The sequence below is a fragment of the Onychomys torridus genome, chromosome 3, assembly GCF_903995425.1.
Source record: "Onychomys torridus chromosome 3, mOncTor1.1, whole genome shotgun sequence".
Classification (NCBI taxonomy): domain Eukaryota; kingdom Metazoa; phylum Chordata; class Mammalia; order Rodentia; family Cricetidae; genus Onychomys; species Onychomys torridus.
This window is the reverse complement of record NC_050445.1, coordinates 77,868,949-77,886,448: the sequence shown is the minus strand read 5'-3', so window position 1 is coordinate 77,886,448 and position 17,500 is coordinate 77,868,949. Positions and strand designations below refer to the sequence as shown.

General features: G+C 38.0%; 1 long non-coding RNA gene across 3 annotated transcripts in view; it reads left to right on the top strand.

The window, feature by feature from the left end:
- The window catches only part of LOC118579248, a 63,926-nt gene that overhangs the window by 31,977 nt on the left and 14,449 nt on the right, over positions 1-17,500 (top strand). For all 3 annotated transcript variants that reach the window (XR_004944455.1, XR_004944454.1, XR_004944456.1), the window contains 3 exons: positions 9,943-10,068; positions 10,683-10,768; positions 12,301-12,382. This is a non-coding gene — a long non-coding RNA (uncharacterized LOC118579248). The remainder of the gene's footprint in view (positions 1-9,942; positions 10,069-10,682; positions 10,769-12,300; positions 12,383-17,500) is intronic.

The window sequence follows — 17,500 nt, the reverse complement described above, 5'->3', positions numbered from 1 at the left end:
GTTCAAGGTCACAAGGCTTATTCCCAGAGACAGGGGTGATGCATGAAGACAACCTATAGAGTAATCATCCCCCATTAGGAAATTTGTTGCTAGGAAGTAATGCTCCCCTTCTTGTGTTTACTCTAAGGAACTCTGCATCCAGAAGCTCCTGGGGCAGTGGTATTTAATCCTGGCTCATCTGCAGCATGGCTTCTCTGTCTCCTCAGCTCTGCTTCTTTCCCTCACTTTTCTTGGGGCGTTTGCTGACAAATACTGAATAATAGCCTCTTACTCGCTAATTTTTCAGCCCCCTGGGGAACCAACTTAAATGAGTTACTCTTATTACATGAAAATCTTTCCTTATGTTACTCAATTATTTTACTAGTCAGTGTGTGTATGGGCTGGGGGAGATGCATGCTTGTACACACAGGAGCACAGGCCACATATGTGGAAGATAGAGCACATCCTAAAATTCCACAGTGAGACAGAGTCTCTCTTGTTTGCTGTTCTATGCACCAGGCTCCCTGGCAGGAATTTCCAGGGATTCTCCTCTCTCTGCCATCCATCTCTATCATTGGGGTGTGTTGGGATTATGAACATATGTTTCCCTGTGTCTTGCTTTATGTCCATTCTGGGTACCTAAACTCAGATCCTCACCGATGTACAGAAAACACTTGTACCCACTGAGCTACCTTCCTAGCCCTTTACTCTTTTGCTTTAAACTTTTAATCTTGCAATAGCAAATGCTATATTTAAATATCTTAAATGGTTTACTTTCATACTTGAGTCTTGATATACTCATTGTTAATTTTTTGTTAACTGTATAGAGGTTCAATTTTATTTTACTTTGCAAGACAAATAAATTTTCTAATCCTGTTTATGAAAATGATTGTTTCCCTGAGTTATATAACATACCCTTTATTACTTAATGAGCAATCTGTCTAAACTCCTATCCTTCCATTCATTCAGTCAATTAGTTTGTGCCTGAACCAGCACCACACTGATAATTTTATCATATAATGCTATGTCTGTATTAATGAGTATTGAAAATTAGTGACTCATGGAGAGTTATCTTTTTATATAAATTGCAATTAATTTGTCCAGCTCATCCCTAAATATAGATGTTGCATTGAATGGAATAACAATGAATTTATAAGTTAAGCTGAAGTCAATTAAAACCTTTCATCTCTTAGTCATCAGATTCACAAGAATATTAAACCTTGCAATTAATTTGAATCTACTTTGAATTCCTCAGTAGAAGTCTGAAAATATTTCATATACTTCTCAGACAATCTTTGCTAGATTAATTTCTATGCAATTGGTAGTTCAGTTGTTATCTTAAATGACATCTGCTTTCCATTTCATATTCTGGTTACTTATTGCCAAAAAAGAGAACTTATTGACTATGTTTGAATGATGATTTCTTGAATTGGAAGATAAGTTGTAAGAAGTCTCTCAGAAGGCATTAAAAATGAAGAAAGGGATAGAAAGGCAGGAAAAGAAGGAAAATATATGGGGAGTGTTTTTGAAACTACAATACCTTTCCAGAAGGAGAAACAAAGCATAGGTAAGGGAAAATATCTGAAAAAAAAATTACCAATTATTTGTTTCAGTGATGTAAAGAAAAGCTAACAAATAACTCAAAAGGAGAGATCAGAGGGCAGAAATCTTATCTAGATACATCACAATGATGTAAGATTATTTTGGACAATTTGTAACTATTTTCAAAGAGAAACATAAGATTAGTCATATGGAAAACAAAATAAAAACCTACTTGCTTTTTTATTTTATTTTATAATTTAATTCAATTTTACAAATCAGCCATGGGTTCCCCTGTCCTCCTCCCTCCCACCCCTGCCCCCATTTTCCCCCCAGCTCACCCCCCCATTCCCATCTCCTCCAGGGCAAAAACTCTCCTGGGGATTTAGCTCAACCTGGTGGATTCAGTCCAGGCAGGTCCAGTCCCCTCCTCCCAGGCTGAGCAAAGTATCCCTGCATAAGTCCCAGGTTCCAAACAGCCAGCTCATGCACTAAGGACAGGTCCTGGTCCCACTGCCTGAGTGCCTCCCAAACAGATCAAGCTATTCAATTGTCTCACTTATCCAGAGGGCCTGATCCGGTTGGGGGCTCCTCAGCTTTTGGTTCATAGTTCATGTGTTTCCATTAGTTTAGCTATTTGTACCTGTGCTTTTTCCAATCTTGGTCTCAACAATTCTCGCTCATACAATCCCTCCTCTTTCTCGCTGATTGGACTCCTGGAGCTCCACCTGGGGTCTGTCCATGGATCTTTGCATCTGCTTCCCTCAGTTATTGGATGAGCGTTCTAGCATGACAGTTAGGATGTTTGGCCATCCCATCACCACTTACTTGCTTTTACAGCAGCAACACTGAATACAAAAAGTTTGTGAAGGGATTCAAATCTGATTATGTGTTTGGCTAAGTTAGCAGTTTAATGTTTGAAGCAAATTGCATATCATTCATATCAGATTATACAACAACACGGAAAAACTCTGAAATAATTCTTACCATTTAACTTTAGAAAGGGAAGGGTGGATTTCAAAAGCAAAAGTTAATTTGTTACAGGAAAACCAATGGAATCAATTGATGTCTAAATAAGCAAAAGTAAATACCTTATAAGCATAACATTTAAAATAAAATCTTCAGATGACTTATTGCTTAAATACTGTTGGATTATAAAAGGGCAGGAAAGAAATGCCAACACTTTCATGCCAAGAGGGAAAGTGTAATTGTTAATATGACATTCACAGGGAAGCAGACTGAATGCTGACATCTTTTATTCCCCATTTCTTAGCATTTTACACCATATATATTTGCTAGTCAATAGGTACTCATTAAAAAAGCATTAATACAGCTCACTGAATAAGAAACATCTAATTGAAATCAGGGACATGGGAAATGTAAAATCAAAGCAAATTTCCAGTTCTTTTATGAGTAAGAGTAACTTATGAATGAGTATATTTTGACTTATGATTATAGAGAATGAGTCCATAATGACAGGAGAGGCATGGTACCAAATATCTGGATCAGGGAATTGAGAAGCTACTACATCTTCAAATGTAAACCCAATGCAGGGAGAATGAACAGAAAGTATCTCAGGCAATGCAACATAAAGTTCACCTCCTGCTGTGGATATCACTCTGTATAAATAGAAAGGTATTTGGCAAGTGGCCAGGCAGGAAGTGTAGGCAGGACAAGAGAGAATTCTGGGAGGTGGAAGGCTGGGGTGGAGGGATACGGCCAGCCGCCGCCATGACAAGGAAGATGTAAGGTAATGGTAAGCCACGAGCCACGTGGCAAAGTATAGATTAATAGAAATGGGCTAAACATAAGATTAAGAGCTAGACAATGGTAGGCCTGAGCTAATGGCCAAGCAGTTTAAATAATATAAATGTCTGTGTGTTTATTTTTCAAGTGGGTTGTTGGACTAACAGGGCTTGGTGGCACCTGGAGGGAAGCTCTCCAACTACAACCTCCAGTTACTTCCTTCCTTTGGTAGGGCTCCATAACTTCCCTGAAAAAGGGTCACCAGCTGTGGTCCAAGTAATTAATTCATGAGCCCATAGGCATCATTCTCATACAGATCATGAAAGTGTCCTACTTAAACCAGAAGGAATTGATTTATTAAGAAAGATACATTAAAGGAGAGAATAGAGTACATTCTATGGCCTAGAATCAGCCAATCATGCATTAGGGAGAGACTCAAGGGGCCCTACTCATCCCAGAGGAACTGTCGGCTGCTGGTGGATTCTAGTGGGAGACAGGCAGTCACTGTTTTCAGTCACATGCATACTGCTGATCCCATGAAACTTAGGAGATAGCTCCAAACTCTTGGTCACTCAGTCAAACTCATTGAGTCACAAAATAAAACAAAACAGACTGAGTAAAGGAAAAAGACTTGAATCTGAGGAGGGAGGGTTGAAAGGAGGAGGAGGATATAAGAAACTGTTGAGAAGTGAGAGTAATCAGAATGCATTATATGCCTGAATGACATTTTCATAGAATAAGCTTAAAATAAGCTATTTTAAAGAAGGCTTTGCCTGAAAGAATTCACTTATGATTTTAATAGAAAAATATTGCAAGATAATGATATATATACAGATACATATATACCATAAATATTACAATATATATAGAAACTACATTTGAAGATATACATACAGTTATATATACATATAAACAAATACTGCAAAACATTAAAAGTCTCAACCCCCCACCTTTGGTCAGGATTTTTAGTACTCCTTCACTAAAAAAATTTTCCCATTTTAAACATTTGTTCATATAAAATCAGTTTTGGGGGACATTTCAAAAAGTATATGGCCATTCCAGAAAACAAATATTTAGAATCTGTAAATAAGAGAAAATGGACAAAATCTATGTCAGTGTAATGACACATTTTAAGCCAACACATCAAAAAATATGATAGCTTATCATCAATATAAAATATTACTGGTGAGATATGTGGCCTTATTTTTACAATACTAAATGTTTGAAATCTTGTGTATATTTTATTCTTAGAAGACTATTTCAAATCATACCATCCACATACCAAATGCTCAATACTCACACATGACCATTGGTCCCATATTCTCTACGGGTGTAATTAATAAGGAATGACATGAAAGCAAGCACCAACATTTTGGAGATTTTAGGATACACTGAAAAAATTGTATGAAGCACATTGCTTTCATGCTCTGACTTAATGCAGAGTGAATCCATGGATTACTACTCTTGTTATATAGTTGAGATTTAGTTTAAAACGCATCTCAGAAAAGAACACATAAGAAGGAACTGTAGAAAACACAGTATTACTTAGTCTTCAGTTTTACTTTGGCTATAGTTTACGTGATGAGTAGCACTTGGATCATAGTAAAGGAGAATGGAATAAGTAGAGTGGCTTGGTAGATATCCACAGGACAAAAGAACCAGAGTTTGGTAGTGGATAAAACATGAAGTGTGAGGAACAGGGAATCGTAAGGTTAATGGCCAGGATTTGGGCTTGTGTAGACAGATTTTGTGACTGTTACTCGGGGAAACACTGGAGGAACCCTGGAGTTTGTCAAGTTATGAGAACTGTTCTTCAGTGTTCATGCTGATTCTGAATACTCTTGCCATTATGTTAGTTTTATAAGACTCTCTAGGGAATGTGGTTTTAAAATCATCCTTCACCTTGACTGGCTGTTAGAGGTATCAGCAGAGAAAAGGATAAAAATAACATAATCAGAATGGCTTCCTTTCATGGCTGAAGAAAAATCATACCATTGAATATATAATATACATCTTATTTGAAATCTACAAACTTTCTTGCAGATAACATGCATTTTGTAAAAAAAAAAAATGAAAAAAGAATTAGAATTGCTTCCTGGTTTAAAATTTAGGGAATAATAACCAATAAATGTACTAGTAAACAGATTAAATACAAGTTGGCAATCTCGCTCATAATGCTGAAAGTAGTTATGATGAATTCCCATAAACATTATGGATTAGCAATGGGATGCCAGTTCATCCACAGTTGTCACTATTTACATTTAAGCTTTTCTGTGATTTCTTCAGCCTGACACTGTGTTTTAATTGCTGCTTTCTGTGATATTTTGGCCTTGTATATTTGGATCTCTCATTAATGGCACTGAAATACAGTCTTCATTATTGTCTCATGAGGTAGAGGAAATCACTTTCTGTATGTGATAACTGGTACATGAGAAAATATGGTAGATAGAGCTTGAGGGATTTCTGGAAGTTAAAATGTCCTAGGCTACTGCTGGGTGAAGACCACAGAGAGGTAATGTGGTTGAGGTGATTATCATACTTTGTTCAGGATTGAAACAGATACACATTGCAAGAAGAAAGAGAAAAAAGTTGTCACATAAAACTGACCCCCAAAACTTAAAGAGGACAAATAAAGACAGTCTCCTTGATTATTAAGGGTAGGTAATACTAGAGCCTTGTGGTCTGTCCTGGTAGTCCTCTTCATGTCCTTAGGCTATAACAGTAACATTCATCAGAATAGTTGAATTCAAGTGCCCTTTTATTGCTAATTGTTGCCATTAATTTATTATTCTCTTTACATTACATCCTGATCAGTTTCTCCTCCCTCCACTTCCCCCAGGCCCTTCTCCACTCCCCCTCTCCTTGAGATCTACTCCTCTTACATTACCTTCAGAACAGAGCAGGCCTCCCAGTAAGATCATCCAAACACAGCATCATAAGTTACCATAAAACTAGGTGTAAATTCGCATATCAACTTCTTAGCAACAGTTACCTAGGGAATGGTTTGACCCTAGAGTAATATTTAGCAAGGGTGATTCTACTTTATATTTGTATTCCTCAGTTCACTTTTTGTTATTTATATTCCTTATTTCTTAGGGTACCAATATTTGAACTAAAATTTAGTCCCAAACCAAAATGACTATTTTAACTAAGAACAAGTAGACAGCAAGGCGTTGTGAACCTATTCTTCCAATCTCTACATAATACTCAGACATTTGGTGACACCTGCTGAACCACAGTAGGTTTTAACTACAATAAAAATGAAAATATTTGAATAAAAAAATCTGGCAATATGTTCCTAAACACAGAGGCTTGACTTCATGAAAGTTATGTGTTCTTATCCTGCTTTGTGTCTTCCTAAGTTTTCTCCTTACCCATGGAAAACTACTTCTGCATGCTTTCCAGCTTTCTCTCATATTCCTATACCATCAGAAATATTTTACTGGAATTTGTAAAGCCAAGATTATGTTAGATGTGTCAGAGAAAACATCTTGAATTCATTTGCATCATTATTTTAGGCTCTTGAAAAGTGATTAGTGAAAAAGAAAGGAAAGTGGTCCCAAGGCAAAAGAAAGTTCAGATAGACACTTGAAGAACATCTATATTTGAGGCCAATGGAGGCCTGATGAAGGCAAGAAATGGAAGCAATAAAGGAATCAAAGAGTAACCAGATAGTTTTATGTCCCTGAAAGATACTTATCACACAAAGGTGTGATGCTGTGTGAAGTCTTCACTTTCTAGGCATTCAGGAGTCATAGACCTGAAAAAGAGACTGTCAATACCTTCTGACCACACAGTTCCATTGAAGTGATGGGAGAAGTCCACACTAGAGGGGATTCAAGATGAGTGTTATTTAAGTTATTAAAAATAACCAGACACTGGGTCTTCACAGCACTTCGTAATCAGAGGATGAAACCTCAGCAGCCACTTTGCTGCACTCTTTTATCACAAAGAATAATTTGAAACACTATTTACAACATTAGTCAAGCAATCAATTATCTTGCTGTCAATCCATTCTACAGGTGAAGCCAGCTAGTTTAACTGTTCTTACCTTCTCATCTAAAACATTCCTGCTAATTACTTAATTGAAGTGAAACTAGAATGATATTGGCATACAAATAAGAGAAGTGTTCATTGGTATTCAATGGTTAAAATGATTTTAATAAATTTCTAAGTAAATGTGATTTTATAATATCATGAGACTATATAAATATTAATCATCAATTGGATGCCAAGGAAAGGCTGTGTTATTTTAGAGAACATTCTCATTAGCAGGTCACTATGGGAATTATTCTCATGACACTGAGGTTAGACATATTTTGTACTTACAAAGATATTATACTGAGAATGTAAAGTCAGGCTGGGTAATGTGCAGTAAAACTAAAAGAATGAGCTTGTCTCACCAGCCTGTGGGATTATTATTAATGTCCTCACAAAGGTACTGATCTACTCCAGTAACTGGTGTGCAAATGTCTTGTCTAAGGATTTGACAGTCCTTTTGAAGGAGCTAACATAATTCCTAAGCTTTTGTTAGGCTCATTTGCTCATAAATAAATTAAAAGCTAGTAGAATGTCATTGAAAATGTGATTGTAATGCATTTTCTATGCACAAAAGAGAATTTGGACATTAGAGGTAACATCACTACTTTATTTAATTTTATAATACACAGGAATTTCCCCACTGAGAACAAAGAATTAAAAATTAACTTATTGCTTTTAAAATTGGATTTTAATGCCTTACTACTGAGGATTGGTGTTTGTTTTTAAGACATGGTAGGTGTGGGTACAGAATGGGAATATATGTAAGAGTTATGTGTATGTGTTCATGACCCGGAGTTAGGCAATAGTTTCTGAGATACAGCATCTAAGTCACAAAATAATAATTAAAGAAATACTTAAACTCGAATTAATCAAAATTTAAAATGTTTACACTTGAAGCTATCAACAAAATAAAAAGATAACCAAGAGAAGACAATATTTTAATGAAAGAGTTGTTTTATATGGAAAACATGTGAGGAATTCTTACAGCTCCAAAATAAAAGACAAATAGGGCTGGGATGGTAGCACAGGAGACCTGGGTTCAATCCTTAGAAACATACCCCAAATTTTAAACCGTACATAAACACTTCAGTAGATATTTCTCCAAAGAAGATGAACAACTAGTCAAAAACACACTGGAACCCATTTAAGAGAAAAACTGCACTCAGAAACCACAAAGAAATAACTGTAATATGAACGATTACAACAAATAGTGCCATGGAAAATAAATGGTGTAGACACTGGAAAACAGACAGATATGCAGAAAACTGAAGAGAGTTACCCTATAATCTAGAAGTTCCATTGCTAAAGGTGCTTACAAAATATTCAAACTATGCACACACACACACACACACACACACACACACACACACAAATTCCCACCAGTATTATGACAGCATAATTTATAGTACCTACATAGAGATGTAACCAAATTCCTATCAACTGGTGGATTGTGAAGAAATTTGGTCTACAATATGATACACTATCATATAATCATATAGGGCTGCTACATAATGTCACAGAGTGAACTGAAAATTTGCTAAATAAAAGGGGCAAGGACCAATATGTCTTATACCATATGATCACATTTATGTGAAGTGCCCAGAATATGAAATTTGTAAAGATAGTTTTAGAGTCTAGACGAGAATGAGAGTAGCTGGTCATGGGGCTTGAATTTTTACTGGGGAAGACACACTGTCCCAGAGCTAGATAACTGTGGTCACATAACTTTGTTATCAGAGCAGAAAACACTGAATATATTTCCAAAGGTTTATTTTCAGATATGTGAAGTTCTCTTAGTGAAATGATCACATTCCTTCTCATTTCAACCTGGGGAGTTATTTGTTGGATAAATAAAAAGGAAGATTATCAATTTGATCTTGTTATATTATCTGAAAGATAATTTAAAAATAATCACAAGGTATGGTTTATTTGCTGATTAATTTTCTAAAGCACTCAGCATCCTTCCTCTAATCTCAGGAGACAAATTAGTAACTTAAGGAAGTTATTCTAGGGTTTGGGACAGCATTAAATATATGATTCCATTTTTTTATACTCAAATTGTCTAACTCCCAGCACACAAATAATTTTTATATCATAAACTACAATTACTGGTATCACCTGTCTTTATCTTTCCAAATATACAGTTAACAAAATTAGTTTGGGAAATTCCATTTTCTTTCTCCTTGTTCATTTTCATTGGTGGTAATGAGGATGAAAGGGAAAGGAGTATATAAAGGATTTCTAGAGAACTCTACCATCATGGAATTGCTTTAGGCCCTTTCTAGTCCTTGTACAAGCTCTTTGTAGGCATTTAGCTTTGTGACATCTGATGTTGATAGTTGGGTACAAACAGTACTTAAAGAGCTCAAATATATACATCTTTTCCTATAGAAGAGTATCTGGCTCAAAGAATGGCATGAAGATATTTTGTACCAAGGAGGGACATAGACTCAATGTCATCTTAATGTTTTTTTACACTAAAACCCTAAGTCAGATGTGATGGTAGGTAAAAATAGTACCCTGGTTCAGAGAGCAGAGCCCTCATTATACAATCGGTTCCATATGTGACGACTCTCTCTTCTTTCTCCCTCCCTCCTTGTCTCCTTCCTCCCCCTTTTCCTCTTTGTCATGAGATAGTGCAAAGACAAAGTAATCATCTGGAAGCATGAAACACTCTGGTACCTTGACCTTAATCTTGGACTTCCCGGTCTCCATAACTGTAAGAAATGAACATTGAGTCTGATGCCCCGGGCAGGCACCTAGGTGCGGGCCTCTCTGGGTGTGACCTCAGGCACTCACCTCTGGTCCAGATGGGAATGGGGGGTTGGTGGGAGCTGGGGGCTGGTCTCTGAGTCTCAGGAAGTAGCTGGGGTCTCTGATAGATGGGTGTGGGAGCAGGGTATGGAGATTGCAGGGTATGCCTGCAGTCTTGGAAAAGGGGGATCTTCCCACAGGGCCTGACGCATGGCCAGAAACTGGGGCCAAGTTGAGCAGGTCTTCCTGGGATGGCTGGTGTCCAGGGGTGGGACCTAGGGGGGGTGGCACCAAGGGGGTGGTGGCACCCAGTCAGTGGGACCCACACCTGTCCTTAGTGCATGAGCTGGCTGTTTGGAACCTTGGGCTTACACAGGGACACTTTACTCAGCCTGGAAGGAGGGGACTGGACCTGCCTGTTCTGAATCTACCAAGTTGAACTGAATCCTCAGGGGAGTCTTGGCCCTGGAGGAGATGGGAATGGAGGGGAGGGGCTGGGGGGAAGATGGGGCCAGGGGCGGGAGCGGGGAGGACAGGGGAACCCATGGCTGATATGTAAAATTATAACACAAATATAGTGAAAAAAAAAAAAGAAATGAACATTGATTGTTGAATCTTCACAGTGTATTCAACTCTCTTCCTGAACTGACTACTGCACAAGAGAAGGAGATGGAGGTGAAGGTGAAGAATTGCTGAGGGGAAATAAAAGGTCATATAATGTTATTTTATTGCTAGATCTTGGATTTCCATGGTATTGTGCTTGCTTTCTACAGTTTATTAGGTGTTAATCAGTGTGTATATTAAATTTAGTAATATGTAATAAAACTACATCTTTATGGATGCTTTTATAGAAAAGAGAATGTTATTCCCCATTATAATATGGTAAGTGTGAGCATATATAGCTTTGGAGGGGGGAGGGTTAACTGTCATTTTGACTGATAGCATTCTGAGTATATATACATTTCCAAGAGGAATCCACTAGTATGTTACTTTGCTAATTGTAGCCTTTGCTATATAGATTTGTTTTGAATTTACTACTTTAATGATAGTCTAGTGGAGATGACAGTATTTGCAATTAATAAACGCCAAGAACGTTATAATAACTGCATGTTTCTTACACCCATGAGGGAGAATGAGAAAGGGGATGGTAAGGTAAAAGATAAGAGAGGAAGGTAAGAGATGTCTGTCATACAGCATTCCAATAGGACATATTGCCAGCTTAGGGAATATCACTCAGTAGACATATTGTTATAGTATGTACTCATGTTTCACTTTTATGTTATATTAAAGCAAAATGATAATGAAGAAGGTTTATTTATAATGCATTACTTTGCTTAATTTACTTATGAAAACCACTCCATTTTTTCAATACTGATTTATATGTATCAGTATATATACTTCAGATACTCTGAATAGTTTCTACTGTTTTATTGAGCTATGTGCAGAAATGCTAATCTGATTTTTTTGAGGTGATGTGTGTATTTTACTGACAATAGCAACAATAACATGGATATTTACTTTTGTCCAAACCCACAAAATAACAGATGCTAATTTTGTTCATTTTATACACAAGTTCTTCAGTAAATGCAGGGAAAACAGCATGCAAGAAGCTGATCTTGTTGAATAAGTACTATGGTACAACACTTTTCTTCCATTAATTCACTTAAGTCTAATACAAGAAGTCAAAGACTCCCAGATGAAGAAGTACAGGATTTAAAAAGCTGCTGACAGAGGAAGAATATGTTTTCTCCAGGAGCAAGCTTGCAGACAGGTTATCCAATCCCAAGTGGTCAACACCAAACACACACACACACACACACACACACACACACACACACACACACACATATGCTATACTGAACAGAGTCAATGGGTTGGGTGCACACACATGTGCAGGTGTGTGTGTGTGTGTGTGTGTGTGTGTGTGAGAGAGAGAGAGAGAGAGAGAGAGAGAGAGACAGACAGACAGACAGACAGACAAAAAGACATACATACAGACAGAGACAGAGAGAAAGACATAGAGAGGGAGGCAGGGGAGAGAGAGAGACAGAGACAGAGAGACAGAGATAATTTTTGAGAAAGCCATGAAACCAAGAGGGAGTGCAGGGAGAAGGGAGGGGTTGTGGGGGAATACTGTGTACTCATGAAATACTCAAAAATTTTTCAAAAAGTTGATTAAATTTGTCTGAATTGGGGAAAATATGCAAGACATGTAACTAAATATGTCTTTTTTCCTAACAGGAGAAGGTAGTTGGTTTGAACACTACTCTGCAAATATGGGTTTCCTGCAACTTTTGCCTCAAACCCACACCTACACTGCATGGTATGTGATGTACGTTTTCCTCACTGCAATGTCGGGTCATGAAGGAAATGTCACCTTCTGCTTCTGGGCCCTGCTGTGTGGCCCCTGCCTGGGAAGCTCCCCACACTCAGGCCTTCGCTACCAGGCATAACCCTTCTGTATGTAGGTTTCATTTTCCCCCATATAGTGAATCAATTTTCCCAGACACCACCAACTAATTCACCAGTCCTTTCCACTCTTTTTCAATCATCACACAGAGTAGTAAGTATCATTAGGACATTTTCAAGAAGTGTGCCTTAGTATGTTATCGCCTTCCTCCCTTCCCCCTCTTCCTTACCACCTTAGAAACCTTCCCTATCTCTTTTCTACTTACAAGTAACATGTGTTATTTTCCTTTTTAATTTTTTTATTTTTGAAATTATAATTACATTTCTCTTCCCTCCCTCCAAACCCTCTCATATACCCCTCCTTGCTCTATTTCAAACCTGAAGCAATTTATTATTATTATTATTATTATTATTATTATTATTATTATTATTATTTTGGTTTTTCGAGACAGGGTTTCCCTGTGTAGCTTTGCACCTTTTCCTGGAAATCACTTGGTAGCCCAGGCTGGCCTCAAACTCACAGAGATCTGCCTGCCTCTGCCTCCCGAGTGCTGGGATTAAAGGCGTGCGCCATCACTGACCGGCCATTAATTATTATTGTATGTGTATAGGTATATACATGTAAATTCCTTTATACAACCTACTACATATGTGTAATGTTACTTGTAGATATGATTTCACGCTGAATTATCCACATTCTTCTTTGACATCTCTGTCTTCCCTCTTTTGGACTTCTTTCTAAATTTTTAGACTTCACACTCATTTGTATGCATACACACACACACATGTACACATCATAAAGTGAGGTTATGTCACCCTTGTCTTCATGGGATTGGTTCACTTTGCTTCATATTATAGTTCAAAATATCCAATTTCATTTTTCTTTTCAAATTAATAAAATTCCCTCTTACACATGTACAAAGCTTTCATTATTTATTCATCTGTTGTTAAACATCCAGTCTTTTCCCATCTCTGAGTTATCATGGATGGAGCAGCCATAAATATGGGCATACAAGCATCTACACTGGGACCTGGAGCCTTTTGACTATGCACCCGTAGTGGAGGAGCTGGGTCACATGTGAACCCTGTTTTCAGGTTTTTTGAGAAACCTCCATACTGATTTCCACAATGGCTGTAGTAATTTTCACTGCCAGGTTTTCTGTTTCTTCACATCCATGCCAGTATTTGCTGTCAGATTTCTTGTTGATAGTCACTCTGGCTTGAGTACCCTGGTATCTAAAAGGAATGTTAATGTTCATTTCCCCACTGAGAAGGGATGTTGAACACTTTGTAATAATGTTTGTTTCTTCTGTATGGAGTTGTTTGTTTCATTAGGCCATTTGTTCACTGACAACTTAATGTTCCTTTGATCTTTAATTTTTGTACTTATTTGTAGTCTTGCATTTCATGAATAAAATCTATCTTAAGCTTTATATACAGTTTTGCTTGTATATCCATTTTAACTTTCTGTGACGAATCCCTGAGAGTGCAGCTGGTGAATCCTATAACAGCTTCATATGTACATCTTTAAGAGTCTGCCAAAACTATCTTCCAGAATAGCTGTTTAGGTCTGTTCCAGCTCTTCTGCATATCTGCCAGCATATGGTATCACTATTTTATTTATTTTTCACTCCAATACAAGTATAATGTCATTTCATGTTGCCATTTGAATTTTAATTGCATGCCATAGTGACTAATGGTGCAAGCGGATGTCTGTGTTTGCTGCGCTGGGCAACACCTGCTTTTGTCACCTTTCAACATGAAAATGGAGATCAATGACTAACTAATCAGCCCATTGTTTGAGTATCCAGAGGGAAATGATTATAGGACCCCACAGGAAGGAGTGAGAGCTGTGTGACCACCCTCATTGTTCTTAGTGTCTCACCTCTTTAACGCAGGACTCAGAGACCAAAGCTGCCAGGCTGGAGTCATGCTGTTTTTATAAGGACAGCTGTCCTGATATTGTCATTGATGTTAGATTCCTTTTATTTCAAAGCTTGGACAGTATGCCTTTTAGCTGCTCATTTACTTTGCCCTGAGAAAAGCTCCGTTCTCATCATCATTTCTGTAAGTTAACATGGTCAATGCTCCCTGTCACACCATCCTGGTGTCTTTCTCCTCTGAGAATTACAGCCACCTAAATTCTTCCTCTGATTACTGCTTCAACTCTACTTTTCTGAGATTTTAATATAAACACTGTCATTGGTGTCTTAGAGCTTCTATTGCTGTTAAGAGACATCATGACCACAGCCGCTTTTACAAAGAAAAACATTTAATTAGGTCTAGCTTACAGTTTCAGAGGTTCAGTCCATTATCATCATGGCAGGGAGCAGGGCAGTGTGAGGGCAGATATGGTGCTGGCTACATCTTGATCAGAAGGCAGCAGGAAGTGGACTCAGACATTGGGCGGTATCCTGAGTACCGGAAACTGCAAAGCCCAACCCCACAATGTCACATCTCCTCTGACAAGGCTGTACCCACTCCAACAAAGCCACACCTATTAATAGTTCCACTCTCTAGGAGTTTATGGGGGCCAATTACATTCAAACTACATTGGGCCTCATTTTGTAATGTCATTTTCATAACTGCTAGCCTGGAGGAGAGCCACACTGAACGTTAACGTGATGTGCTACTCCTCTCCACAGCACATGCTTCCTGGTTTGGGTAAATATTATGAGATTTCTGTCCTTATATGTTATATTCTTGCTCACCCACGTTAGTTAGTTTAAATACTATTTCTCCCATCTGCTGTGTAAGTCTGGTGTTTCTATTTCACTTAGTTGGTAACACTTAGTTTCTATGCTTCTGGAGCAATCCTGCAGCAAATCCACATAATCATGTTAAGTGTTTGACAACCAGTTCTATCCTATATCATAGAGAAGAGAAGGATTCTCTGATCTTTTTTCCTACTCTCCATTAGATTGTTTCTCCTAGTTAAAGCCTCCCATATAATCTTATTACATGAATAATCAACTTGTATAATAAATACCTGCTGGTCCCTGATGGTGAGTTCTGCAGCTTTCTGAAGCTATGATCCCTTTCTTTCCTCACCAGATTCTGTAACTTCCTCAACCAGGCCAGATTTCAAAGGATTTCCTTGAAGTGGAGAAAACACTCATATTTTCTTTAAGCAAGACCTCTCACTGTACTTCCTTAGTAAGAATTGGGCAACTCCTGGAAGTTTAATCCACTTATAGTAATTTCATTTGTGTCAGCCTAAGTATAATGATTTCATGTGCTCACTCTTTCCTATGACGATCTGGATCTTATGTTAGCATCTACAAATTTAGCCTGCAATCTGAGGATCAAGTTCAGGGCTTCTTCTTTGTTTACCTAATAACTTAGCAGCTTTTGAGGAACTTACCAGGGGATTCATACTTAGCCTCAACTGCTAATTGTCATGCTTGTTTACAGATTGTCTGATCTGAGTTATCAAGCTTAGCTAAAACTATGCAATACGACTCTTGCTTTTTTCTTTTCTTCATTGTCCCTCCCTTACCTGCCTTTTACTTTCCTTCCTCCTCTTCTTTTCTTTCTAAATGTTTTTAGAATAAGGAAAAATCATTGTTTCAGAACATCTAACTTTTTTTGGTTTATCATGTACTTCAGTAACACTCCAAATTAGATTGGATATGGGAAAACTAATTCAAACACTTGAAACGCTAACAGGCCAAGGCAAACATTATCATCAAGAAGAGGAATTATATAAAATCCTCCTTAACTTCCAATTTTAAGAATGAAAGTAATCAAGAACTACAAAGCAGGTCAATGTCACAGTGCAGTGTGATATTAACTGGAGTGAGTTGGCTTCCAAACCAAGCATGGGCACACAAAGGGTCTAACGTGTTGCTCTGTGTTCCTGTCTCCTCACCAGTTCTTACCTATGGTCGCTCAGATTTTACTATACTGAGGGACACTGGGAGCCTCTAGAGAAGGAACTAGAATAAGGGATTTTCTGCAGGCCTGGTACTCTGGTGTTCATTGTTTTTCTGCATGTGGTACCCACTCCTCAGCCACATTGCACTGAAGTGAGGCCCATCCTGTCCTTCAGGTACACTAATCACTTAGAATCACAGGACTTTTGCCCTGGGCACCTGGTGACTTGGCAGGTGACATTAAAGAGAAAATTGTATTGAAATTTTGCTCACAAAACATAGGTGCTCCACACACTAACAAATTAAGACATTTTTGCTGTTGTATCCTAAAACAAACAGGTTAAGGGAGATGTACCTACTGACTTATTCAGTAACCCAGTAGAGGTTGAACAGGTTAGAAGTGTATCATTTATGTACCAGGACATATGTGTATACATCTGAGGGAGATGAACAAAGATTTAGTCATGTTAAACCCCTACCATTGTAACTACTGGGTGCATTACATCTGTTTAATTTTCAAACTGTAATCCTCAATCAAATATATCCTATACTCAGCTGCCTCAAATCTAAGAAACAGAGAGTGGTTTTAAATACCCCCCCCAAAAAATGCAGCAAAGCCAAGGGAATGTAAGAAATATATAGTCTACCAGCTAGCCCCACACAGTGATGTGGGGTTACACATGAGTTAGGTCCTTTCTTTCCTCCCTTTCTCCTCCTGCTTACTCAATATATATATTGAGAGAGAGAAGAACAAAACACTTTCTGGAAGTTCCCCAAACAACAGCAATAGAGAGTACTGAGGGGGAGAGTGTCTCCTAATGAGAGAGACTGAGCTCCAGGACAGTGGCGACAGGGGAAGGCCTGTGGGGAATGTGCACACAGTGCATGTCACTTCGGTGGGAGCTGATCACAGGGAGATTTTGATTTTTTTTGTCTTGTAAAAAATGTTCAAATCACCTGCACATTAATTTCTGTTAACACTTAAGACATTGGCTTTCCTTTTCTCCTGTGCTCCTGACTTCTTTCCTCTGCCTTGGTGTCTTGTTCTGCTGACAATTAACTGGATGTTATAACAACCTGAATTGACTCTTCAGCTGCCTCCCCCTTAATCCAAAGTGTTATCTTCATCAGTCAGGAATGTGCTTACTTCTGAGCCA